The sequence below is a fragment of the Scyliorhinus torazame genome, chromosome 15 (assembly GCF_047496885.1).
Source record: "Scyliorhinus torazame isolate Kashiwa2021f chromosome 15, sScyTor2.1, whole genome shotgun sequence".
NCBI lineage: Eukaryota > Metazoa > Chordata > Chondrichthyes > Carcharhiniformes > Scyliorhinidae > Scyliorhinus > Scyliorhinus torazame.
The window spans coordinates 53,308,036-53,334,851 of record NC_092721.1 but is presented as its reverse complement, the minus strand read 5'-3'; the positions used below and the strand labels follow the sequence as shown (position 1 = coordinate 53,334,851).

The 26,816-nt window shown below is 52.9% G+C and overlaps 1 protein-coding gene across 9 annotated transcripts in view; it reads left to right on the top strand.

Moving 5' to 3' along the window:
* Window positions 1-26,816, top strand: part of dzip1 (DAZ interacting zinc finger protein 1) — a 646,334-nt gene that overhangs the window by 594,383 nt on the left and 25,135 nt on the right. The window lies entirely within an intron of this gene.

Sequence of the window (26,816 nt, the reverse complement as noted above, 5' to 3'; positions counted from 1 at the left end):
CCTGGTAATGCTGGAACACCATTGGTAGATATTGTACGTTTCCTATTGGGCAAGCTGTATGGGAGCTCCGCCCTGCAAGGTGGGTTATAAGAGCCCATGCCGCCCCAGCAGCCTTCTTTCTGTACCTGAGCTGCTGGGGAAAGCATCTAGCTTATTAAAGCCTTCAGTTGGACTACAACCTCGCTTTCGTGGTCATTGATCGTGCATCAATTTAATAAGTTAGATTTAAAAGGTTGGAGCTCCGAATCAAGCCGGAGTGTCTGCAACTCAGCCCCCACGCGGCGAACTCAGCGGCAACCTTCAAGCACTGGCTGGCGTGTTTTAAAGGGTGTGTCGGAACGGCCGAAAACACACCCACGGGAGAACAGAAATTGCAAGTCCTGCACTCGAGGGTGAGCCCGTAAATTTACGCCCTCATTGAGGATGCAGACGACTTTGATGCAGCAATGGAGCAAAAGGACATTATATTCGCCCGGTAAACCAGGTCTACGCCGGACATCAGCTAGCAACGAGGCGACAAATCCCTGGGGAATCGCTGGAAGAATTCTACCGTGCGCTCCTGGTATTGAGGAGAAACTGCAGCTGCCCGCAAGTTTCGGCAAGCAACCACACAGAACTCTTGATCCGGGACGCTTTCGTGGCAGGTATGCTGTCCTCCCAAATCCGCCAGCGATTGCTGGAAAAAGACACCCCAGGCCTCAAGGAGGCAGGGGCCCTTGCAGGCTCTCTGGATGTGGCCTCCAGAAACGCCCGCGCTTACATTCCCGAACGCGCGGCAGCCCCCATGGCAGGGTGGAACCCCTCTGCAACCGACCCCGAGACATCCCCCATCCCCCCACAAGCTTGTGCTGCAAGGCGGCCTGGCAACCCCGGGGGGCCCCGCTGCTACATTTGCGGGCAGGCCAAGCACCCCCGGCAGTGCTGCCCAGCCCGCGCATCCACCTGCAAGGGGTGCGGTAAAAAGGGCCACTTCGCGGGGTTATGCCAGGCCCGTGCAGTCGCCGCGGTCTCCGGCGGCGAATGCGGACCGCCACCACAAACTTCTCCACGGTCCCTGTGCGGTTAGCGGGCGCCGCCATCTTCCTCCTCCAGGGCCAAGTGCGGCCCCCCCTGCCATCTTGTCCCGCGGACGCCACGTTCGATGGATGGGCGCCTCAATTTTGTGCACCCCAGCCATGTGCGCCAATGGGAGCTGCCATATTGGATGGACTCCCAGGACCCCAGCTCGGCTGACCTCACACCGCCCGAAGAGAACACTCAACTGCTGCGATTAGCCTCGGACCAGTCTCGGCCTCGAACACTCAACTGCTACAACAACAGTACTAATCAACGGGCACGAGACGTCCTGCTTAATCGACTCTGGGAGCATGGAGAGCTTCATACACCCCGACATGGTAAGGCGCTGTTTTCTCCTCGTTCACCCTGTTAATCAGAAAATCTCCCTGGCCTCCGGTTCCCACTCAGTGGAGATAAACGGGTTTTGTGTAGCAAACCTCACAGTCCAGGGAAGGGAGTTTAAAAATTACCGACTATACGTCTTTCCCCACCTCTGCGCAGCCACACTCCTAGGTTTAGACTTCCAGTGTAATCTCCAAAGTCTAACTTTAAAATTCGGCGGCCCTATACCCGCCCCCCCCCCCTCACTGCCTGCGGCCTCGCGACCCTCAAGGTCGATCCGCCTTCCCTGTTTGCGAACCTCACCCCGGATTGCAAACCCGTCACCACCAGGATCGGATCTTTATTAGGTCAGGGGTCCAAAGGCTACTGAGGGAAGGAGTCATTGAAGCTAGCAACAGTCCCTGGAGAGCTCAAGTAGTGGTGGTAAAGAACGGGGAGAAGAATAGGATGGTCATCGACTACAGGCAGACCATCAACAGGTTTACGCAGCTGGACGCGTACCCTCTCCCCCGCATATCCGACCTGGTAAACAGGATCGCGCATTACAAGGTCTTCTCCACGGTGGATCTTAAGTCCGCCTGCCACCAGCTCCCCATCCGCACTAGTAACCGCAAATACACTGCCTTCGAGGCAGATGGGCGGCTCTATCACTTCTTAAGGGTGCCCTTCGGTGTCACCAATGGGGTCTCGGTCTTCCAGCGCGAGATGGACCGAATGGTTGACCGGTACGGTTTACGGGCAACATTCCCGTATCTCGATAATGTCACCATCTGCGGCCACGACCAGCAGGACCACGACACCAACCTCCGAAAATTCATCCAGACCGCAAAGATCCTTAACCTTACATATAACAAGGATAAATGCGTGTTTAGCGCCGACCGCCTCGCCATCCTCGGCTAAGTAGTGCGAAATGGAATTGTAGGCCCCGACCCTGAACGCATGTGCCCCCTTATGTAGTTTCCCCTCCCTCACTGCTCCAAGGCCCTGAAGCGCTGCCTAGGGTTTTTCTCTTTCTATGCGCAGTGGGTCCCCAATTATGCGGACAAGGCCCGTCCACTGATCCAATCCACAGTTTTTCCCCTGTCGATAGAGGCCCGCCAGGCCTTCAGTTGCATCAAAGCAGACATTGCAAAGGCCACGATGCACGCCATCGACGAGTCCCTCCCCTTCCAGGTCGGGAGCGATGCGTCTGACGTAGCTCTGGCGGCCACCCTCAACCAAGCGGGCAGACCCGTGACCTTCTTCTCACGTAGGAAGGACCTAAAGAGAGAGCTAAGAAAAGCCAGGAGGGGACATGAGAAGTCTTTGGCAGATAGGATCAAGGATAATCCTAAAGCTTTCTATAGATATGTCAGGAATAAAAGAATGACTAGGGTAAGAGTAGGGCCAGTCAAGGACAGTAGTGGGAAGTTGTGCTTGGAGTCCGAGGAGATAGGAGAGGTGCTAAATGAATATTTTTCGTCAGTATTCACACAGGAAAAAGACAATGCTGTCGAGGAGAATACTGAGATTCAGGCTACTAGACTAGAAGGGCTTGAGGTTCATAAGGAGGAGGTGTTAGCAATTCTGGAAAGTGTGAAAATAGATAAGTCACCTGGGCCGGATGGGATTTATCCTAGGATTCTCTGGGAAGCTAGGGAGGAGATTGCTGAGCCTTTGGCCTTGATCTTTAAGTCATCTTTGTCTACAGGAATAGTGCCAGAAGACTGGAGGATAGCAAATGTTGTCCCCTTGTTCAAGAAGGGGAGTAGAGATAACCCCGGTAACTATAGACCAGTGAGCTTTACTTCTGTTGTGGGAAAAATCTTGGAAAGGTTTATAAGAGATAGGATGAATATCAACTGGAAAGGAATAATTTGATTAGGGATAGTCAACACGGTTTTGTGAAGGGTAGGTCGTGCCTCACAAACCTTATAGAGTTCTTTGAGAAGGTGACCAAACAGGTGGATGAGGGTAAAGCAGTTGATGTGGTGTATATGGATTTCAGTAAAGCATTTGATAATGTTCCCCAAGGTGAGGGATGCCGTTAGTGTCCCTGCTGATTTTACCTGCAGGAAGTGCTGCCATCTCCAGCTCCTCCAAGACTGAGTTAGGGAACTAGAGCTGGAGTTGGAAGAACCTCTGATCATACGGGAGGCAGAGGGGGTCATAGATAGCAGCTTTAGGGAATTAGTTACACCAAAGATTGGAGATAGATGGGTAACTGTAAGAGGGACTGGGAAGAAGCAGTCAGTGCAGGGATCCCCTGCGGTCATTCCCCTGAGAAACAAGTATACCGCTTTGGATACTTGTGGGGGGTGGGGGGGGACTTACCAGGGGTAAGCCATGGAATACGGGCCTCTGGCATGGAGTCTGTCCCTGTTGCTCAGAAGGGAAGGGGGGAGAGGAGCAGAGCATTAGTAATTGGGGACTCGATAGTCAGGGGCACAGATAGGAGATTTTGTGGGAGCGTGAGAGACTCATGTTTGGTATGTTGCCTCCCAGGTGCAAGGGTACGTGATGTCTCGGATCGTGTTTTCCGGGTCCTTAAGGGGGAGGGGGAGCAGCCCCAAGTCATGGTCCACATTGGCACTAACGACATAGGTAGGAAAGGGGACAAGGATGTCAGGCAGGCTTTTAGGGAGCTAGGATGGAAGCTCAGAACTAGAACAAACAGAGTTGTTATCTCTGGGTTGTTGCCCGTGCCACGTGATAGTGAGATGAGGAATAGGGAGAGAGAGCAATTAAACACGTGGCTACAGGGTTGGTGCAGGCGGGAGGGATTCAGATTTCTGGATAACTGGGGCTCTTTCTGGGGAAGGTGGGACCACTACAGACAGGATGGTCTACACCTGAACCTGAGGGGCACAAATATCCTGGGGGGGAGATTTGTTAGTGCTCTTTGGGGGGGTTTAAACTAATGCAGCAGGGGCATGGGAACCTGGATTGTAGTTTTAGGGTAAGGGAGAATGAGAGTATAGAGTTCAGGAGCACAGATTTGACGTCGCAGGAGGGGGCCAGTGTTCAGGTAGGTGGTTTGAAGTGTGTCTACTTCAATGCCAGGAGTATACGAAATAAGGTAGGGGAACTGGCAGCATGGGTTGGTACCTGGGACTTCGATGTTGTGGCCATTTCGGAGACATGGATAGAGCAGGGACAGGAATGGATGTTGCAGGTTCCGGGGTTTAGGTGTTTTAGTAAGCTCAGAGAAGGAGGCAAAAGAGGGGGAGGTGTGGCGCTGCTAGTCAAGAGCAGTATTACGGTGGCGGAGAGGATGCTAGATGGGGACTCATCTTCCGAGGTAGTATGGGCTGAGGTTAGAAACAGGAAAGGAGAGGTCACCCTGTTGGGAGTTTTCTATAGGCCTCCAAATAGTTATATGGATGTAGAGGAAAGGATGGCGAAGATGATTCTGGATAAGAGCGAAAGTAACAGGGTAGTTATTATGGGAGACTTTAACTTTCCAAATATTGACTGGAAAAGATATAGTTCGAGTACTATATGGGTCGTTTTTTGTACAATGTGTGCAGGAGGGTTTCCTGCCACAATATGTTGACAGGCCAACAAGAGGCGAGGTCACATTGGATTTGGTTTAGGATAATGAACCAGGCCAGGTGTTAGATTTGGAGGTAGGAGAGCACTTTGGGGACAGTGACCACAATTCGGTGACGTTTACGTTAGTGATGGAAAGGGATAAGTATACCCCGCAGGGTAGGAGTTATAGCTGGGGGAAGGGCAATTATGATGCCATTAGACATGACTTGGGAGGGGTAGGTTGGAGAAATAGGCTGCAAGTGTTGGGCACACTGGATATGTGGAGCTTGTTCAAGGAACAGCTACTGCGTGTTCTTGATAAGTACGTACCGGGCAGGCAGGGAGGAAGGCGTCGAGCGAGGGAACCATGGTTTACCAAAGAAGTGGAATCTCTTGTTAAGAGGAAGAAGGAGGCATATGTGAAGATGAGGTGTGAAGTTTCAGTCGGGGCGCTTGATAGGTACAAGGTAGCGAGGAAGGATCTAAAGAGAGAGCTAAGACGAGCAAGGAGGGGACATGAGAAGTATTTGGCAGGTAGGATCAAGGAAAACCCAAAAGCTTTCTATAAGTATGTCAGGAATAAAAGAATGACTAGGGTAAGAGTAGGGCCAGTCAAGGACAGGGATGGGAAGTTGTGTGTGGAGTCTGAAGAGATAGGCGAGATACTGAATGAATATTTTTCGTCAGTATTCACTCAGGAAAAAGATAATGTTGTGGAGGAGAATGCTGAGACCCAGGCTATTAGAATAGATGGCATTGAGGTACGTAGGGAAGAGGTGTTGGCAATTCTGGACAGGCTGAAAATAGATAAGTCCCCGGGGCCTGATGGGATTTATCCTAGGATTCTCTGAGAGGCCAGGGAAGAGATTGCTGGGCCTTTGGCTTTGATTTTTATGTCATCATTGGCTACAGGAATAGTGCCAGAGGACTGGAGGATAGCAAATGTGGTCCCTTTGTTCAAAAAGGGGAGTAGAGACAACCCCGGCAACTATAGACCGGTGAGCCTCACGTCTGTTGTGCGTAAAGTCTTGGAGGGGATTATAAGAGACAAGATTTATTATCATCTAGATAGGAATAATATGATTAGCGATAGTCAGCATGGCTTTGTGAAGGGTAGGTCATGCCTCACAAACCTTATCAAGTTCTTTGAGAAGGTGACTGAACAGGTAGACGAGGGTAGAGCAGTTGATGTGGTGTATATGGATTTCAGTAAAGCGTTTGATAAGGTTCCCCACGGTAGGCTATTTCAGAAAATACGGAGGCTGGGGATTGAGGGTGATTTAGAGATGTGGATCAGGAATTGGCTAGTTGAAAGAAGACAAAGGGTGGTGGTTGATGGGAAATGTTCAGAATGGAGTTCAGTTACAAGTGGCGTACCACAAGGATCTGTTCTGGGGCCGTTGCTGTTTGTCATTTTTATCAATGACCTAGAGGAAGGCGCAGAAGGGTGGGTGAGTACATTTGCAGACGACACTAAAGTCGGTGGTGTTGTCGACAGTGTGGAAGGATGTAGCAGGTTACAGAGGGATATAGATATGCTGCAGAGCTGGGCTGAGAGGTGGCAAATGGAGTTTAATGCAGAAAAGTGTGAGGTGATTCATTTTGGAAGGAATAACAGGAAGACCGAGTACTGGGCTCATGGTCAGATTCTTGGCAATGTGGATGAGCAGAGAGATCTCGGTGTCCATGTACATAGATCCCTGAAAGGTGCCACCCAGGTTGAGAGGGTTGATAAGAAGGCGTACGGTGTGTTAGCTTTTATTGGTAGAGGGATTGAGTTTAGGAGCCATGAGGTCATGTTGCAGCTATACAACACTCTGGTGCGGCCGCATTTGGAGTATTGCGTGCAATTCTGGTCGCCGCATTTTCGGAAGGATGTGGAAGCATTGGAAGCAGGGTGCAGAGGAGATTTACCAAAATGTTGCCTGGTATGGAGCAAAGATCTTATGAGGAAAGGCTGAGGGACTTGAGGCTGTTTTCGTTAGAGAGAAGAAGGTTAAGAGGTGACTTAATTGAGGCATACAAGATGATCAGAGGATTGGATAGGGTGGACAGTGAGAGCCTTTTTCCTCGGATGGTGATGTCTAGCACGAGGGGACATAGCTTTAAATTGAGGGGAGATAGACATAAGACAGATGTCAGAGGTAGGTTCTTTACTCAGAGAGTAGTAAGGGTGTGGAATGCCCTGCCTGCAACAGTAGTGGACTCGCCAACACTAAGGACATTCAAATGGTCATTGGATAGACATATGGACAATAAGGGAATAGTGTAGATGGGCTTTGGAGTGGTTTCACAGGTCGGCGCAACATCGAAGGCCGAAGGGCCTGTACTGCGCTGTTAATGTTCTATGGTCTATGTTCTACCCTCCATGCTTCCGAAATCCGCCACTCCGCCACTCTTCCCCTCTATGCATCTAAACACTTCCCCTTCCCAACCCAAGTCTCAGGGTCTAAACTCTCTTGCGTCTCCCCCACCAGTCTCCAAACTCACCCACTCCCTCAGACTCTAAACTCTTCCTCTTCTCTCCCTCCAATTTCTAAGCTCTTTAGAACATAGAAAAATATTTGCCCCTCTCCCTTGAGTCACTAAAACTCTCCATCTAGTGTCCAAACTCTCACCCAACTCTTTGCCTCCCTCCAGACTCTTCTACTCCCTTCAAAACCTCCCCCTTGCTCCAATCTCTGCTCCCTTCAGTCTATCCCCTTGCCTCCTGCCTCCAAACTCTCCCCTCCCCCAAACACTTCCCCTCCCTTCAAACGATGCCCCGTCCTCCAACCTCTCAACCTCCCTCCACCTTCTCTGCCTCAATACCCCCTCCCCGCAGAATTTCCCTGCTTCTTGCAAACTCTCTCTCCTTCCTTGCCAACTCTCTCTTCCTTCTTCCAGGCCTTTGGGCCTCAGCGATTATCAGGGCCTCATTGACGTTGCAGGCCTTGGGACCTCCTGATCGCTCTCCACGAACCCCCTTTTCTGAGCTTCCCGCGAACACCTTCCACCCCCTCAGCCCCCGACTTGCCCAATGCTTACCTCATTGCCATGGTCCACTCTGCTCCCAGTCCGACCTCAAACTTGCACAGGACTGCGCCAGAAAAAGCCAGCCCTGTAAATGGAGATTCTAGTTGGCAGGAGGATGGGTAAAAGAAGGCGGCGAAGAGAGAAAGGGAGGATAGCAGGGGAAAGAAAACAATGGGAAAGAGGGGAAAGAGGTTTTGGAAGGGAGGGAGGGGAGAAATAAGGGGGTGGAGGAACGGAGGGGAGAGAGTGAGAGAGGGATGTAGGGGTGGAAGGAAGAGAACCTCTGCAATTAGAAGGGTCCATGATTTCCCTGAATTTCTAAAACCCATTTTACATCTGAGTTGATTCACCCCAGTTGAAAAGTTTTACATTTGAAAGTTGGGGGGCGGGCAGGTGGAAGAAAATTGGTGTGAGATGGTGAGAATTTGGGAGCAGGAGTTGGGGAAGAAAATTGCTCTTGGGAGGTGTGGCTGCTAGGAGAAAACCGCTGTTTTCTCATAGGTGTGAGGTGGTGGTCGGGTGGGTCGGCACAGTATTGAGCATATGTTATAAGAACAAAGAACAAACAAAGAACAACAACATAAGTTGTAAAGAAAAACGCAAAAGTGCTTTATCAAAACGGGGTCTGCTTTTGCTGAAGTTAGCTAAATTTTATTATGAAGCTCTGATCATTTTTGGTGTCCGAAGGAGAAGTGAGGTTTCTAGTTTCAAATGTTTAAGCACTGTGGTTTGGGGCAATTAATTGCATTGCTGTCAGTTACGGTACATGTAATGTTAAATGATAGCTAAATGGTTGGTTTTGAGTGCAATTGATATCAAAAGATGGCTAAATGATAAAAGCAAATTACTGCAGATGCTGTAATCTGAAATAAAAATAGAAAATACTGGACAATCTCAGCAGGTTTGACAGCATCTGTGGAGAGAAAAGGAGCTTTTGGGCGGGATTCTCCCAGCCCTGGGCGGGGCCGGAGGTTCCCCGCGACTGGGCCATGCTGCCTCGACGGCGGCATGCGATTCTCCGCCATTGGCGCTGGCGTGTTTGGCACGCCTCCGGTCGTGGGCCGCTCTACGCGGCCAATCCGCCGATTCTTGGCCCGGGATGGGCCGAACGGCAGTAGTTAAAACGCTGAGTCCCGCTGACGCCGTCAACACCTGCTCGCAGCCGGCGGGAACTCTGCATGCAAGGGTCGGGTGGTGGCCTGTGGGGGGTGGGGGGGAGGGGGCTCCGAACCCGGGGGGGCCTCCAATGTGACCTGGCCCACGATCGGGGCCCACCGATCGGCGGGCCGGCCTCTCTGTCCCCCGGTCTCTTATCCAACGCGGCAGCCCCATGTACTCCTACGCCATGTTGCGTCGGGTCCGGCGTGTTGAAGGAGGCCATCGCACATGCGCGGAACCCGCGGCGCACAGTCGCGCCAGGATAGGCAGCTGGAGTGGCGCGAACTGCTCCAGCGGCGTGCTGGCCCCCTATAGGGGCCAGAATTACTCCTGGCAGCGGCCCGTTCCTGCCGTCGTAAAACGCGACGGCGTTTACGACAGCGTGGACTCTCTGCCATGGGATGGGAGACTCCCGCCCCAGGTTTGAGTCTGAATGACTCTTTGTCAAAGCTAAATGATAGCTTTTGAGTGCAATTGCTGTAAAGTGATAGCTAAATGATTACACATGGGCACAATTGATCCCAAATGAGCGCAAATAAAAGCTGCAGAACACAAATGATGTCAAATGTTTCAGCCAAGTAAAGTTGATGAAAGGAATTCAGTGGATGTTTTCGATATGGACAGGATTCTCTGTTGCCCGAAGCTGTTCTCGGTAACAGCAATCAGGCGGAGAATGGCTCCCGACATGAAAATCGCGGCAGGCGCTGGTTTGATGCCGGATCATGATGCTGCGCCCCCTCCAAACTGGCATCATCGAGATGCACGCCGCACGCAGTCGCAACCATGTTTGCATATCATTATCGGGCCAATCCACGATGCTCCGCCTCTAATGGGCCGAGTTCCCGACGGTGCGTGCCAAGTGTTGTCTGAACAGTCCTGAGTCTGGCCTGCCGCCTGCGGAGAGAGAGGGCGTACTGTTATGGGCCAGGGTTTTGAAAACTCCAAAGTATATCATGGAGTTCACCTGATCCACGACTTTTAATAGATTTTGGCTACGGGGAGCACAAGGATCCATTCTCCAGGTGTTATGCAACAGAGCCCTTAAGTATTTTTAAAACAAAACAATGTTTATTCTATGAACCCAGTTAACATTTTATAAACACACAGTAAACATCTTATCGACTGACAACACACGTAACCCCACAGATACAATCCTCTATAGGTAACCCTTAATACCTTTCCCAGCAACATCCATAAGTTAAACCCTTTTTAAATAAAGACAGCAGGTTTAAATTCTCTACAGAAACAGGTATTACTTTGAAATCATCAAGTGAGCTGAAGGCATTCTTTAGCTTGAAGAGAGAGAGATCATTACACATCTGCTTGCTTTGAATACGGCTCTCCAACTCTGAAAACAAAACCAAAAGCTGAGCCACAAGGCAGCTTTACAGCTCAAAACGAAAGTAAAAGACAGACAGACAGCCAAGCTCCACCCACACGCTGACATCACTGCTGCTATTTGATAAAGGTACATTTCTTAAAGGTACATCCACCTGACAGTACGGACAGTGTCCAGCACCGGCATCCTTCGCTGGCAGACGTGCCGCTGGCCGGGGGGCTTCTGCCAGGGCTGGGGGGAATAGTAGGAGGTGGCCAGGAAGTGGGCTGTGGGGTCGGAGTGGACAGCACAACTGGCGCCATCGTTTTGGGCGTGATCGGTGCGTGTGTGGGGGGTGTAATCGTACGCGCGGCTGCAGCTTGTCAGCCCTGCGCATGTCCAGCACGGACCTGCCGATTCTCCCAACATTTTTCACGTGTTCCGCAGGTATTTCATACGGTGCCGGTGCTAGCCCCTCACCGGTACTGGAATCAGTGCGGGTGTGGCACCGATTGTTCCGTCGTGGAACATCATGGATCCTCCGTTGGTATCACCGCTTAGATGCAGAAACAGAGAATCCAGCCCCATGTTTCTCCATCTGTCTCCAACTCAGACAGAACCCGCAGACCTGGGCAACACTGTAGCACAGTGGTTAGCACAGTTCCTTCACAGCTCCAGGGTCCCAGGTTCGATTCCTGACTTGGGCCACTGTCTATGCGGAGTCTGCACATTCTTCCCGTGTCTGCGTGGGTTTCCTCCGGGTGCTCCGGTTTCCTCCCACAGTCCAAAGATGTGCAGGTTAGGTGGATTGGCCATGATAAATTGCCCTTAGTGTCCAAAAAAGGTGAAGTGGGGTTACTGGTTTACGGGGATAAGGTGGAGGCGTGGGCTTAAGTAGGGTGCTCTTTCCAAGGGCCGGTGCAGACTCGATGGGCCGAATGGCCTCCTTCTGCGCTGTGAATTCTATGACTCGATGACCTCCTCCCAATCTTACCTCACCAACTTTCAATAGCCACTACAAAAAAACTCAGTGTTCATGGGAACCTATGGATATTTGTAAATGTTTTACTGGTTTATCGCTACTAAATAATAAATATTGAAGTAAAAAACTCACCACCATTCTTAGAATTCCCCCTATACCAAAAAGGGTCAATAAGACATTCTAAATGGTGAACAGGGACTCCAATGCAGACCTAGGTGGGTGCAATTCGGGTTAATCTATATTTTCAAGTTATCCCCCGGTATAACCCATATCTTCATCGGAGATTTCATCTACTTACCACTTAGTAGCATCGATCCTGGGTCCCGCGTTGCTAAGTAAGTAAAGTAGACTTTGTAATAACCACTGTTTCAGGTTAAAACTTCAAGTTATTTTATTATTATATTTTTTCTTTTAAAAGATGCAATCACTGTCTTTACAGAAAAGTAAAAAGATCTTGCTTCTGGGTTCTCCTGGTTGGTTGAAAAGACCTTCAGATCTACCTTGACAATCTTTCTCTTTAGCTTTTGGTCTTCCTCAGATGGATTCGATGTTCCGGTTTCTGTGCTCTATCCTTCCCATGACCGAGGGCAGCTATGAGAGCTGACCCTGCTGGTTGTCCCCTTTTTTAGGGTTTATATTCTCCTTCTAGCAGTTATTAAGTTTACATGACATTATTGTAAGGTAACTTTATTTTAAGCTTGATTGTACAAGGTACCTTTAATCTGAATTATTTCTAACACGACTATGTATTCATGTTGAGCATGACTTCAGCTCATCGAATTCTGATGACATTGTTTCCCTTGTGATGTGCAAAAGTGCTTTGATCCTCGAGGGGTGTTACATCTGGTTTCTGTCACTTCTAAAGTTGCTTTATTATCAAATAGTGCCCTTAACTTCTCAGAACTTTGACTCCGATTTGGGGTTAACATGTGTTCTCGTGGACACGTTGTCTCCAGCATCCCATATTCACCTGGTGTCAGCAGGATTTCATACCTAAACAATGATCCTCGCAATTCTTTTTTAGCTGCTTACTAAAATAATTAACTTCAAAGAAGGTGCGATGTATTGCTTTTTTGCATATAATTAAAAGTTCAATCTGCTTTGACTTGAAAGATAGGCATCAGTTTTACAGCTTGAGCAGTCACAAGCTGTTTTCTTAACACCTGTTTGATAAAGGCTATCTGCATTTCAAAACCTTCTTTTGCAGCTGCTGTTAACCCTTGGTGGGATTTTTCCCTACATTTTCTCATGTACACTTAGGTCAGGTTTTGCCAGACCTCCATGTTTCAAATGACATATTTTCCCACTTTTACTTTTACAATATAGCTGCATTAAAAAAATATATATATTTTGATCAAATGTTTGTCAAAAAACGTAATTTTTGCATAACCGTACGCAACAATTAACAGAACAAAGAGATTTTTTTTTAACCGTATGTACAAAGAAAGGAACAATACAACGTAACGATTACCGCCTCCCCACCCCACCCCCCCGGGGATGCTGCTGCTGCTGACCTTTACTGCTCTCCTAGAAAGTTGAGAAACGGCTGCCACCTCTGAGAGAACCCCACCATGGACCCTCTCAAGGCAAACTTTATTTTCTCGAGACTGAGAAACCCAGCCATGTCACTAACCCAGGTCTCTACACTCGGGGGCTTCGAGTCCCTCCACATTAAAAGGATCCGTCTCCGGGCTACCAGGGAGGCAAAGGCTAATACGTCGGCCTCTTTCGCTTCCTGAACTCCCGGATTGTCTGACACACCAAAGATCGCTATCTCTGGACTCGGCACCACCCGCGTGCCTAAGATCTTGGACATTTCCTTAGCAAATCCCTGCCAGAATCCAGGGACCCAAAGTCTGGGGCTCCTACGTCGAGTCCGGGGCCGCTGTTCTTTCTGTCGCCCCCATCTGAGGGGCACTGTCCGGCCTGTCCGTCATCTGTGCGTCACTGTTCTGACTGTCATGCGCGTCAGTGTCCATTGTCCCCATTTCGGGGCTGTCGCTGTCCTGGGTGTCCGTCCTCTGTTCATCACTGTCTTGGGTCTCAGTCCTCTGTGCGTCCGATTCCTGTGTCACAGTGATGGAGGAAGGCCTTTGTTGCCGTCTGTCCTCCCCGCCATGGCATCCGTCCCTGGGGGCATCTGGACCTGGCACTTGTGGGGTCCGAGCAGTGCCAGACGGTCCGGGACGATCGGCGGCAGGTCCTGCAACACACAAAGCAGCATGTATCGTTACATACGCGGACTGGGGTGAGGGGGTGTAGTGGGGGTGGGTAGGGGGGGATTGGGGTGAGGGTGTGTACTGGGGGGTGGTGGGATTGGGGTGAGGGTATGTGCTGGGGGGGATGGGGTGAGGGGGAGTGCTGGGGGGTGGGAGGGGGTGTAGGCAGTCAGGAGACTCTCACTTGCTGGTGCGCCTCCGATCTGGCAAGGGGCAACCTCCCGGTCCCCGCTTCCGCCAACGAGGTCCAGTGCCCTCTGCTCGTGTACTGTGAGGGGGTGCAGTACAGGTGAACCTCCTCCAGTTCTCGCACGCTCCCTGTGGTTGTGGGCGGTCTTCTCCTGGGGGGGCAGATGCCGCGCAGATGTCGCCTATATGATGGCATTGGAGCACTGGGCACCCAGCCGCGGCAGCTCTCAGGGGTGTGAGGGTCAAGTGGGGGGTTTGGCAACACTCCTGGGGGAGGGTTACTGTCACATGTGTGGCTGGTAGGGGTTGGGTGGTGCCAGGGGCACATCTTGGTGTACTCACCTTAGCTGCCCTCGTCAGGTCGTGCATCGTCTTGCTGCACTGCTCGGCCGTCCGTGGGGTTTGCCCCACCGCGCTTACCGCAACGCCCACCTCACACCAAGGACAGAGGCGGGAGCGGCCGGGGTCAGCATGGGTCAGGTGACTCACGGAAGCGTAATGTGGGGAGAGCCAGTGTCAAGCGGGTGCTTGACTTTGGGGTTTGGGATCACTGGGTTGCTGGGGGGAGAGGGGGGGGATGGGATGCTGCTTGGCTGACAGAAAAGGTGCCAACTTGGGGAAACAGAGGGCGAGTCGGGGAGGGGCCTCCAATGGAAGGGCTCGAGTAAGCGGGGGGAGTCAGCTGACCCATGCTGACCCCGGCCGCTCCCCCCTCTGTCTCCGATTACTCAGATGCCTCATTTTGCGGGCCCCTCCCCCCCTATGGAAAGCCCAACTTATCAGCTTCAACGGCCCCCAAAGAACATTTTCCGCCCCCTCCCCCCAGCGAAACAAACAGCCAACCCCGGGCGCAAACCCAGCCCCATCAAAGACACGGCCCCAGCTGCCAGGAGAGCAGCCCTATGTGTAGGGCCCCCCTCCTCCCTCTGCGGCCGAGTTCTACAAAAGCCGAAAACATGGCCGAAGAAACAGGGAACAAACAAAAATAAGAGGAGACAACATAATGTCGCTGCCTCCGGCTACTCGGCAATTACCATCCCCATCAGAGTAACGTCCCAGTGTGGCTGTCCTTTAGTTCGAGTCCAACGTTTCTTGCTGAATGAAATTCCATGCCTCATCCGGTGTATCAAAGTAATGGTGGCGATCTTGATACGTGACCCACAGCCTCGCCGGATGCAGCAGTCTGAACTTCACCCCTTTGCTGTGGAGAGCTGCATTAGCCCGGTTGAATCCAGCGCGCCTCTTGGCCAGTTCTGCTCCCAGGTCCTGGTAGATGCGGATTACGCTGTTCTCCTACCTGCAGGACTCGTTCCTTATCTGAGAAGCGGTGGAACCGTACCCCCATGGCCCTCGGCGGTTCATTCATTTTGGGCTTCCTTGCAAGGACTCTGTGCGCCCCATCCAGTTCCAGAGGCCGAGAGAATGCTCCTGACCCCATCAGTGTCCCCAGTAACGTGGTCACGAATGTGCTCGCGTCCACCCCTCAGGCAGACCTGCGCATGCAGGTTCTGCCTCCTGGACCTGTTTTCAAGGTCTTCCAGCCTCTCCTGCCACCTCTTGTGTAGGGCGTCGTGTGCCTCCACCCTGACGGCCAGGCCCAGTATCTCGTCTTCGTTATCCAAGACCGTTTTCTCTATCTCCTTGATCGCCTTCTCCAGCACTTTCTGGGCCTCAACCATTTTCTCCATAGAGGCCTTCATTGGGGCCAGCATCTCGTTTTTCAGGTCAGCAAAGCAGCTTCTAAGAAACTCCTGCTGTTCCCGGGACCACTGGGCCCACACTCCCTGATCCAAGCCGGCCGCTATTTTCTGATCCCGCACCCGTTCCTGCCGCTTCTCGCTGGTCGTTTGGTTGGCCGTCCTGCTCCTGGTCCCCTCCGTAAACTGCTGTGGGGAGCCTTCTAGTTGCTCACTGGTTTGCGTCGAAAAGCTCCTTGAAAGGGCCCATTAGTCCGTTAGTGGCAGGAGCTGCCGAAAACATGACCTACCCCACGCATGGCCGCCTCTGGAAGTGAACCATAGCTGCATTTTTTATTCAATATTGTAATAATCTCGCCAAGACCAGTCTTCCGACACAATACCCTTATATTTACAAAGAACAATACAGCACAGGAACAGGCCCTTCGGCCCTCCAAGCCTGTACCTGTCATGATACCACCCTTGAAACCTCTCAACATTTCCTACTGCCGTATCTCTCTATACCCATCCTATCCACGTATTTGTCGAGATGCCTTTTGAATGCCGTTGATGTATCTGCTTCCATAATCTACCCTGGCAGCGCATCCCAGGCACTCACCACCCTCCGTGTAAAAAAACCTGCCTTGCACATCTCCTCTAAACCTTGCCCCATGGACCTGAAACCTATGCCCCCTAGTGACTGACCCCTCAAAAAGCCACAGCTGCGGCTTACAATGCACAAGTCCAAACCCAGGGACATATAGGGCGGGATTCTGTCATCCCGCAGCAGAGTGCCCGCGCCGTCGTAAACGGCGTCACGTTTTACGACGGCATCAGAGGCCTGGCCCGCATAAGGGGCCAGCACGAGCGCGGCAAGAAGTGCGGGGGGCGTGGTGCCATACTGGCGTCATTCACGCGATGCCCCGATGACGTGGCGCCACGACGCCTAAAATGTGCGCAAGCGCCGCAAAGTCCCGAGACCGGCGAGATGGACCCTCCCACCCCGCCGTGCCGCCCCGAGGTTCCGTGACCATGACCTAGAGACGCTGCTGGACGCGGTCGAAGATAAGAGGGCGATCCTGTGCCGTAGACACCGGCACCCTGCCAGCACAGTCCGGAGGAATTGGCGTGAGGTGGGTGTTGCGGTAAGCGCGGTGGGGCAAACCCCACGGACGGCCGAGCAGTGCAGCAAGACGATGCACGACCTGACGAGGGCAGCTAAGGTGAGTACACCAAGATGTGCCCCTGGCACCACCCAACCCCTACCAGCCACACATGTGACAGTAACCCTCCCCCAGGAGTGTTGCCAAACCCCCCACTTGACCCTCACACCCCTGAGAGCTGCCGCGGCTGGGTGCCCAGTGCTCCAATGCCATCATATAGGCGACATCTGCGCGGCATCTGCCCCCCCCCCCAGGAGAAGACCGCCCACAACCACAGGGAGCGTGCGAGAACTGGAGGGGGTTCACCTGTACTGCAGAGGGGTCCAGGCACCTGAAGCGCATCTTTTTAAAAAATATATATTTATTAACGTTTTTTAACACAATTTTTCTCCCTTACAAACAATAACCCCCCCCCCCCCCCCGTAACAAAAAAAAAACGAGAAATCGCGCAGAGCAAGATATATACATGGCAAAATGATATATCTACACAGCTTTGTACACTGGCCCTCACCCGTACGTGCCAGTTTTCCCAACCCTTCATGTTATCTCTTGCTCATCCACCCTCCCAGGCAGTCCCCCCTCTCCCCCCCCCCCTCCCAGGATGTCCCCCCCCCCTCCCAAGGTTGCTGCTGCTGCTGACCGACCTTCCGCTAACGCTCCGCGAGATAGTCTAGGAACAGTTGCCACCGCCTGTAAAACCCCTGCGCAGACCCTCTCAAGGCGAACTTAATCCTCTCCAACTTTATGAACCCAGCCATATCATTAATCCAGGCCTCCAGGCTGGGGGGCTTCGCCCCCTTCCACATTAGCAAGATCCTTCGCCGGGCTACTAGGGACGCAAAGGCCAGAATGCCGGCCTCTTTCGCCTCCTGCACTCCCGGTTCGTCCACTACTCCAAATATTGCTAGCGCCCAGCTTGGCTTGACCCAGACTTTCACCACCTGAGATATTGCTCCCGCCACTCCTCTCCAGAACCCCTCCAGTGCCGGGCATGACCAAAACATATGGACATGGTTCGCCGGGCTCCCTGAGCACCTTCCACATCTGTCCTCTACCCCAAAGAACCTACTCAATCTCGCCCCGGTCAAATGCGCTCTGTGGACCACCTTAAATTGTATCAGGCTGAGCCTGGCACACGAGGAGGAGGAATTAACCCTACCTAGGGCATCAGCCCACAGACCTTCCTCGATCTCCTCCCCCAGCTCCTCCTCCCATTTACCCTTCAACTCTTCTACCAGCGCTTCCCCCTCTTCTTTCAACTCCTGGTGGATTTCCGACACCTTGCCCTCCCCGACCCATACACCCGAGATCACCCTATTTTGAACTTCTTGTGCCGGGAACAACGGGAATTCCCTCACCTGTCGCCTCACAAAAGCCCTCACCTGCATATATCTAAAGGCATTTCCCGGGCGTAACTCAAACTTCTCCTCCAGTGCCCCTAGGCTCGCAAAGGTCCCGTTGATGAACAGGTCCCCCATTCTTCCAATCCCCGCCCGATGCCAGCTCTGGAACCCCCCGTCCATCTTCCCCGGGACAAACCGGTGGTTACCCCTGATCGGGGACCACACCGATGCTCCCATTGCACCCCGGTGCCGTCTCCACTGGCCCCAGATCCTTAGCGTTGCGGCCACCACCGGGCTCGTGGTATACTTTGTCGGCGAGAGCGGCAGCGGTGCCGTCACCAACGCCCCCAGGCTCGTTCCTTTACAGGACGCCATCTCCATCTTCTTCCATGCCGCCCCCTCTCCCTCCATAACCCACTTGCGGATCATCGCCACATTTGCTGCCCAGTAGTAGCTCCCCAGGTTTGGCAGCGCCAACACTCCTCGGTCCCTACTGCATTCCAGGAACCCTCTCCTTACTCTCGGGGTCTTATTCGCCCACACAAACCCCATAATACTCCTGCCTACTCTCTTAAAAAAGGCCTTAATGATCACGATGGGAAGGCACTGAAACACAAACAGAAACCTCGGAAGGACCACCATTTTGACCGACTGCACTCTACCCGCCAGCGAGAGCGGTAACATGTCCCATCTTTTGAAATCCTCCTCCATTTGCTCCACTAACCTCGTTAGATTCAGTTTATGTAGGGTCCCCCAACTCCCGGCTATCTGGATCCCCAGATACCGAAAGCTCCCCGCCGCCCTCCTCAGCGGTAGGTCCCCTATCCCTCTTTCTTGGTCCCCCACCTGTAATATAAAGAGCTCACTCTTCCCTACATTGAGCTTATAGCCCAAAAACTCCCCAAACTCCCTTAGAGTCTGCATGACCTCCACCATCCCCTCCATTGAATCCGCCACGTACAGCAACAGGTCATCCGCAGATAACGACACCCGATGCTCTTCTCCCCCTCGGACCACCCCCTTCCATTTATTAGACTCCCTCAATGACATGGCCAATGGTTCGATCGCCAATGCGAACAACAGGGGGGACAGGGGGCACCCTGCCTCGTCCCTCGGTACAGTTGAAAGTACTCCGACCTCCGCCGGTTCGTCACTACACTTGCCATCGGGGCTCTGTAAAGGAGCTTAACCCAATTGATAAACCCTACCCCGAACCCAAACCTACGCAGCACCTCCCAGAGGTACTCCCACTCTATTCGGTCAAAGGCCTTCTCCGCGTCCATAGTGCCACTATCTCCGCCTCTCCCTCCTCCGATGGCATCATTATCACGTTTAAGAGCCGCCGCACATTGGTGTTTAGTTGCCTGCCCTTTACAAATCCCGTCTGGTCCTCGTGGATTACCCCCGGGACACAGTCCTCGATCCTCGTGGCCAGCACTTTTGCCAGCAACTTTGCATCTACATTGAGGAGCGAGATCGGCCTGTATGACCCACATTGCAGTGGGTCCTTGTCCCGCTTTAGGATCAAAGAAATTGTCGCTTCCGACATTGTCGGGGGCAGGGTCCCCTCCTCTCTTGCCTCATTAAAGGTCCTCACCAGTAGCGGGGCCAACAGGTCTGCATACTTCCTGTAGAACTCCACCGGGAATCCATCCGGTCCCGGGGCCTTCCCCGCCTGCATGCTCCCCAAACCCTTGCTCAGCTCCTCCAACCCAATTGGTGCCCCCAAACCAGCCACCTCTTGCTCCTCCACCCTCGGGAATCTCAGCTGATCTAGGAATCGTCTCATCCCCTCTTCCCCCGCTGGGGGCTGGGATCTGTACAGCTCTTCATAAAAGGCCTTGAATACCTCTTTTATTTTCGTCGCACTCCGAATCGTGGCTCCCCTTCCATCTTTGACTCCCCCTATTTCCCTCGCTGCCATTCTCTTACGGAGCTGGTGTGCCAGCATCCGACTAGCCTTTCCCCCATACTCGTAGGTCGCCCCCTGCGCTTTCCTCCACTGTGCCTCCGCCTTCCCTGTGGTCAACAGGTCAAACTCCGTCTGGAGCCGTCGTCTTTCTCCAAGTAATCTTTCCTCCGGGGCCTCTGCGTATCTCCTGTCCACTCTCAAAATCTCCCCCGCTAACCTCTCCCTTTCCATACCCTCTGTCTTCTCCCTATGAGCCCGAATGGAAATTAGCTCTCCCCTGATCACCGCCTTCAACGCCTCCCATACCACCCCCACCCGCACCTCCCCGTTGTCGTTGGCCTCCAAGTACCTTTCGATACACCACCTCACCTTCCCACACACCACCTCGTCCGCCAGCAGTCCCACATCCAGCCGCCACAACGGGCGTTGGTCCCTCTCCTCTCCCAGCTCCAGTTCCACCCAGTGTGGGGCATGGTCCGAAACGGCTATAGCCGAATACTCCGTCCCCTCCACCCTCGGGATGAGCGCCCTACCCAGAACAAAGAAATCTATCCAGGAGTAGGCTTTGTGTACATGGGAGAAGAAAGAAAATTCCCTGGCCTGCGGCCTTGCAAACCGCCATGGGTCCACTCCCCCCATCTGATCCATAAACCCCCTAAGTACCTTGGCCGCCAAAGGCCTCTTTCCAGTCCTTGATTTGGAGCGGTCTAGTGCTGGATCCAACACTGTATTGAAGTCCCCTCCCATTATCAGGCCTCCTATCTCCAGGTCCGGAATGCGCCCCAACATGCGCTTCATGAATCCTGCATCATCCCAGTTCGGGGCGTATACGTTTACCAACACCACCCACATCTCTTCCAGCCTACCGCTCACCATTACATATCGCCCTCCATTGTCCGCTACAATAGTCTTGGCCTCAAATGACACCCGCTTTCCCACCAATATTGCCACCCCTCTATTCTTTGCGTCCAGTCCCGAGTGGAATACCTGTCCTACCCATCCCTTTCTTAGCCTGACCTGGTCCGCCACCTTCAGGTGTGTCTCTTGGAGCATGGCCACGTCCGCCTTCAGTCCCTTTATGTGCGCGAACACTCGAGCCCTCTTCACCGGCCCATTCAGGCCCCTCACATTCCACGTTATCAGCCGGATTGGAGGGGCTCTCACCCCCACGCCCCGCCGACTAGTCATCTCCTTTTCTGGGCCAGTCCCGTGTCCACACCTCCCTCACCCTCCAGTCCCCCAGAGGGGGGATCCCCGTCCCGACCACCTCTTCTGTGTCCCATTCCCTTTCGGCCAGTGCAGCAGCAACCCTTTTTCCCCCCTCCCCCCCTCCCCTCCACCCCCGCTAGACCCCTGTCTAGCTTTTTTGCTCCCCCCATGTCACTCCTGTAAGTCAGCTGACGCCTGCTGACCCCGGCTTCCCCCGCTGTCCCATTGACCTCCCCGCTTGGGAGTCTCCCAATCCATATGCATTCCTTCATTCCCTTCCCACCTTTCTTCGCGGGAAAACACCCTGCGCTTTCCAAAGCCCGCTCCGCCCCCTCTGGCGCAGCTCCTGTCGCGGCCTTGTCTCTCTCCCCCAGCCCATGTAACATTTCCTGCGCGTGATTGACCCCCTATATACAACAACCATCACACATCAAACCTCAAACATCCCCCGTACCCTCACAAACCCTCAGTTAGAGTCCAACTTTTCGGCTTGTACAAAGGTCCACGCCTCTTCAGGCGTTTCAAAGTAATAGTGTTGGCCCTTGTATGTGACCCACTGTCGCGCTGGCTGCAGCATTCCGAATTTCACTTCTTTCCGGTACAACGCCGCTTTGGCCCGGTTGAAACCCGCTCTCCGCTTTGCAACCTCCGTGCTCCAGTCCGGGTATATTCGGATCTCTGCATTGTCCCACTTACTGCTCCGCTCCTTCTTGGCCCATCTCAGGACCCACTCTCTGTCCGTGAACCGGTGGAACCTCACCACCATCGCCCTTGGCGGCTCATTTGCCTGGGGCTTCTTCGCCAGCACCCGATGTGCCCCGTCCAACTCCAGCGGACTCGAAGGGGCCTTCGTGCCCATCATCGCCTCGAGCATCGTGCTCGCGTATGCCCCGGCATCACCCCCTCCACTCCCTCAGGGAGACCCAGGATTCGCAGATTCTTTCTCCTCGACCTATTCTTCAGGTCTTCGAGTCTTCCCGCCCACCTCTTGTGTAGCGCTTCGTTCTGCTCCACTCTCACCGCCAGGCCCACGAGCTCGTCCTCATTCTGACTGACTCTTTTCTGTACCTCCTGGATCTTAGCTTCGTGGACCTTCTGGGTGATCCCGAGTCCTTCAATTACCGAAAGCATAGGCGCCAGCATCTCCTTGCGCATCTCCTGCTCCTCGAAGCAGCGTTTGATGAACTCCTGCAGCTCCCCTTTGTCCCTGGCCGCCGCCATTTTGTTTTCTTTCCCTCGCTTCTCCCGTTGCTCCAGTGCCGCTCCTTTGGCCATTACACTTCTGGTCCGTTTAAAAAGTCTATGGAAACTCCTGAAAAAGGTCTGAGAGTCAGTTCCAGACGGGAGCTGCCGAATGCGCGACCTACTCCTCCATGGCCGCCACCGGAAGCCTCGTCCCTGTTTCTTCAATGGCCCTGGTAGATCCTTTCACAGTTGTTCCCTCTGCTGCTAGAATTCACCTTTGATAGAGTCAAGTCAGATTGCAGCTTTAAGATTGCCCTTCCCCCGCCTGCATGCTGGAAGAGGCCCTTGTCTAAACCTGCAGCCAAAGCCAAATCCTTTACTGTTTCTGCCGGGTCTGGCAGCCAAAAGACATAACATTCCTGGGGGACTCTGTCAGGGGAATGCTGCAGTCTTCTTGCCACACTGGGAAATGTCAAACAAATGCCGTGGGGGCCCTGTAAAAGAGCCCAATGCCCGTTCCAAGCGGGAGCTACCGAATATGCGACCTAGCTCTGCATAGCCGCACCCGGAAGTCCTGAAGCGCATCTTCAACAGGCCGAAGCACCTCTCGATCACACCCCTGGTTGCTGCATGGGCCTCATTCTATCGGGTCTCCGCGTCAGTCTGTGGCCTCTGTATAGGCGCCATCAGCCATGACCGCAACGGGTAACCCTTGTCACCCAGCAACCAGCCCCGCTGGCGGGAGGGGCATCCCTAGAACATGGGATGAACGATTGTGCTAGGATAAATGCATCATGTACACTGCCCGGGTACTGTGCGCAGACATACATGATCTTCATGCGGTGGTCACAGACCATCTGAATGTTCATGGAGTAGGACTCCTTCCTGTTCATGAAGACATCCCTGTTCTCCGCTGGAGGTCGCATGGCGACGTGCACACCATTGATCGCCCCCTGTACCTTGGGTATCCTAGCCACGGCAGCGAATCCCGCTGCCCGGGCATTCTGGTGGGCGAGGTCCACTGGGAATTGTATGTAGCGGTCCGCGATGTTGTATGTCAGTCACCGCACGGATGCACCTGTGCACCGTTGGCTGGGAGATGCCAGAGAGGTCCCCACTCGGCGACTGGAACGACCCTGTCGCACAGATGTTCGGGGCCACCGTAATCCTGACGGCCACCGGGAGAGCGTGTCCTCCCCCAGTGCCACGCGGTGCCAGGTGTGCCATCAGGTGGCAGATATGTGCGACCGTTTCCCGACTCATCCTGAGTCTCCTCCTGCATTCCCTGTCCGGCAGGTCGTCAAAGGACATGCGGCGCCGGTAGACACGTGGCCTCATGGGGCTGCCTTGGCACCACCACCACCTGCTCCTCATCCACATCTGTGCATCCCCAACGTTCTGTTCGTCGTCCACCTCGGCCTCCTCCTACGCCGGTCGGGCAGGCGGCCCTGCAGCCTGAGTGGTTCCCACCTGGCGTGTTGCAGCCAGTCCCTCTGCTGCAGCCTGTCCCTCTGCTGCAGCCCGCCCTTCTGCTGCAGCCGCTGCTGTCGCAGCCGCTCTGAGCCGCATGCGCCGACGCTGCCACAGGGCCACATGCAGGGCAGCGGCTCCCGCCACGGCGGTCAACATCGCTGGCTGTTGCCCAAACATTATGATCTGCAGGGGGTGGGGGTGTATACAACAAGCTTAAGGATGGCGCATGATCCCTTCTACAGCCAGGTGCCATGGGCTACATGTCTGCCCCGGTTTGCTGATTGCGCCACAGCCACGCATGCACCCAGACCCCGTCCACACCCTCCATTTTATCAATGACCTAGAGGAGGGCGCAGAAGGGTGGGTGAGTAAATTTGCAGACGACACTAAAGTCGGTGGCGTTGTCGACAGTGCGGAAGGATGTAGCAGGTTACAGAGGGACATAGATAAGCTGCAGAGCTGGGCTGAGAGGTGGCAAATGGAGTTTAATGTTGAGAAGTGTGAGGTGATTCACTTTGGAAGGAATAACAGGAATGCGGAATATTTGGCCAATGGTAAAGTTCTTGGAAGTGTGGATGAGCAGAGGGATCTAGGTGTCCATGTACATAGATCCCTGAAAGTTGCCACTCAGGTTGATAGGGTTGTGAAGAAGGCCTATGGAGTGTTGGCCTTTATTGGTAGAGGGATTGAGTTCCGGAGTCAGGAGGTCATGTTGCAGCTGTACAAAACTCTGGTACGGCCGCATTTGGAGTATTGCGTACAGTTCTGGTCACCGCATTATAGGAAGGACGTGGAAGCTTTGGAGCGGGTGCAGAGGAGATTTACCAGGATGTTGCCTGGTATGGAGGGAAAATCTTATGAGGAAAGGCTGATGGACTTGAGGTTGTTTTCGTTGGAGAGAAGAAGGTTAAGAGGAGACTTAATAGACGCATACAAAATGATCAGGGGGTTAGATAGGGTGGACAGTGAGAGCCTTCTCCCGCGGATGGAAATGGCTAGCACGAGGGGACATAGCTTTAAACTGAGGGGCAATAGATATAGGACAGAGGTCAGAGGTAGGTTCTTTACGCAAAGAGTGGTGAGGCTGTGGAATGCCCTACCTGCAACAGTAGTGAACTCGCCAACATTGAGGGCATTTAAAAGTTTATTGGATAAACATATGGATGAAAATGGCATAGTGTAGGTTAGATGGCTTTTGTTTCGGTGCAACATCGTGGGCCGAAGGGCCTGTACTGCGCTGTATCGTTCTATGTTCTATGTTCTATGTCCTCCGCCCAATACTGCCCATCCCTTCTGATAGTGCCATCGTTGGATGGTTATGCCCTCACTGGGGGATGCCATGGGTGCGGACTTGCCCTTTCCCGCCGATGGATGCCGGCTACTGGGAGGTCTGCCCCTGGGGGCTGCTGCACCCATGGGCAAGGCCCGGGGCCGTGCAGGCAGACAGCGCCCGGAGCCTGTGCCCATCAGCCAGGCCGCCGTACTGGTAGCAGTGGCTCTGGCAAAGCCCTGCACTGGCATGGTGGCTGGCATGTCATCCCCACGCCACCCCCCCTCCTGAACATGGAAACCCCCTACCCAACGCCCCCCCGAACATAGAGGTCCCCCCCCCCCCCAGCATAAGAACATAAGAACTAGGAGCAGGTGTAGGTCATCTGGCCCCTCGGGCCTGCTCCACCATTCAATGAGATCATGGCTGATCTTTTGTGGACTCAGCTCCACTTTCCGGCCCGAACACCACAACCCTTAATCCCTTTATTCTTCAAAAAACTATCTATCTTTATCTTAAAAACATTTAATGAAGGAGCCTCTACTGCTTCACTGGGCAAGGAATTCCATAGATTCACAACCCTTTGGGAGAAGAAGTTCCTCCTAAACTCAGTCCTAAATCTACTTCCCCTTATTTTGAGGCTATGCCCCCTAGTTCTGCTTTCACCCGCCAGTGGAAACAACCTGCCCGCATCTATCCAATCTATTCCCTTCATAATCTTATATGTTTCTATAAGATCCCCTTATAAATCCTTCTAAATTCCAACGAGTACAGTCCTCGTAATCCAACCCCTTCAGCTCTGGGATTACCCTAGTTAATCTCCTATGCACACCCTCCAGTGCCAGTACGTCCTTTCTCAAGTAAGGAGACCAAAACTGAACACTACTCCAGCTGTGGCCTCACTAACACCTTATACAATTGCAGCATAACCTCCCTCGTGTTAAACTCCATCCCTCTAGCAATGAAGGACAAAATTCCATTTGCCTTCTTAATCACTTGTTGCACCTGTAAACCAACGTTTTGCGACTCATGCACTAGCTCACCCAGGTCTCTCTGCACAGCAGCATGTTTTAATATTTTATCATTTAAATAATAATCCCTTTTGCTGTTATTCCTACCAAAATGGATAATCTCACATTTGTCAACATTGTATTCCATCTGCCAGACCCTAGCCCATTCACTTAGCCTATCCAAATCCCTCTGCAGACTTCCAGTATCCTCTGCACTTTTTGCTTTACCACTTATCTTAGTGTCGTCTGCAAACTTGGACACATTGCCCTTGGTCCCCAACTCCAAATCATCTATGTAAATTGTGAACAGTTGTGGGCCCAACACTGATCCCTGAGGGACACCACGAGCTACTGATTGCCAACCAGAGAAACGACCATTAATCCCCACTCTTTGCTTTCTATTAATTAACCAATCCTCTATCCATGCTACTACTTTCCCCTTAATGCCATGCATCTGTATCTTATGCAGTAACCTTTTGTGTGGCACCTTGTCAAAGGCTTTCTGGAAATCCAGATATACCACATCCATTGGCTCCCCGTTATCTACCGCACTGTTAATGTCCTCAAAAAATTCCACTAAATTCGTTAGGCACGGCCTGCCCTTTATGAACCCATGCTGCATCTGCCCAATGGGACAATTTCCATCCAGATGCCTCGCTATTTCTTCCTTGATGATAGATTCCAGCATCTTCCCTACTACCGAAGTTAAGCTCACTGGCCTATAATTACCCACTTTCTGTCTACCTCCTTTTTTAAACAGTGGTGTCACGTTTGCTAATTTTC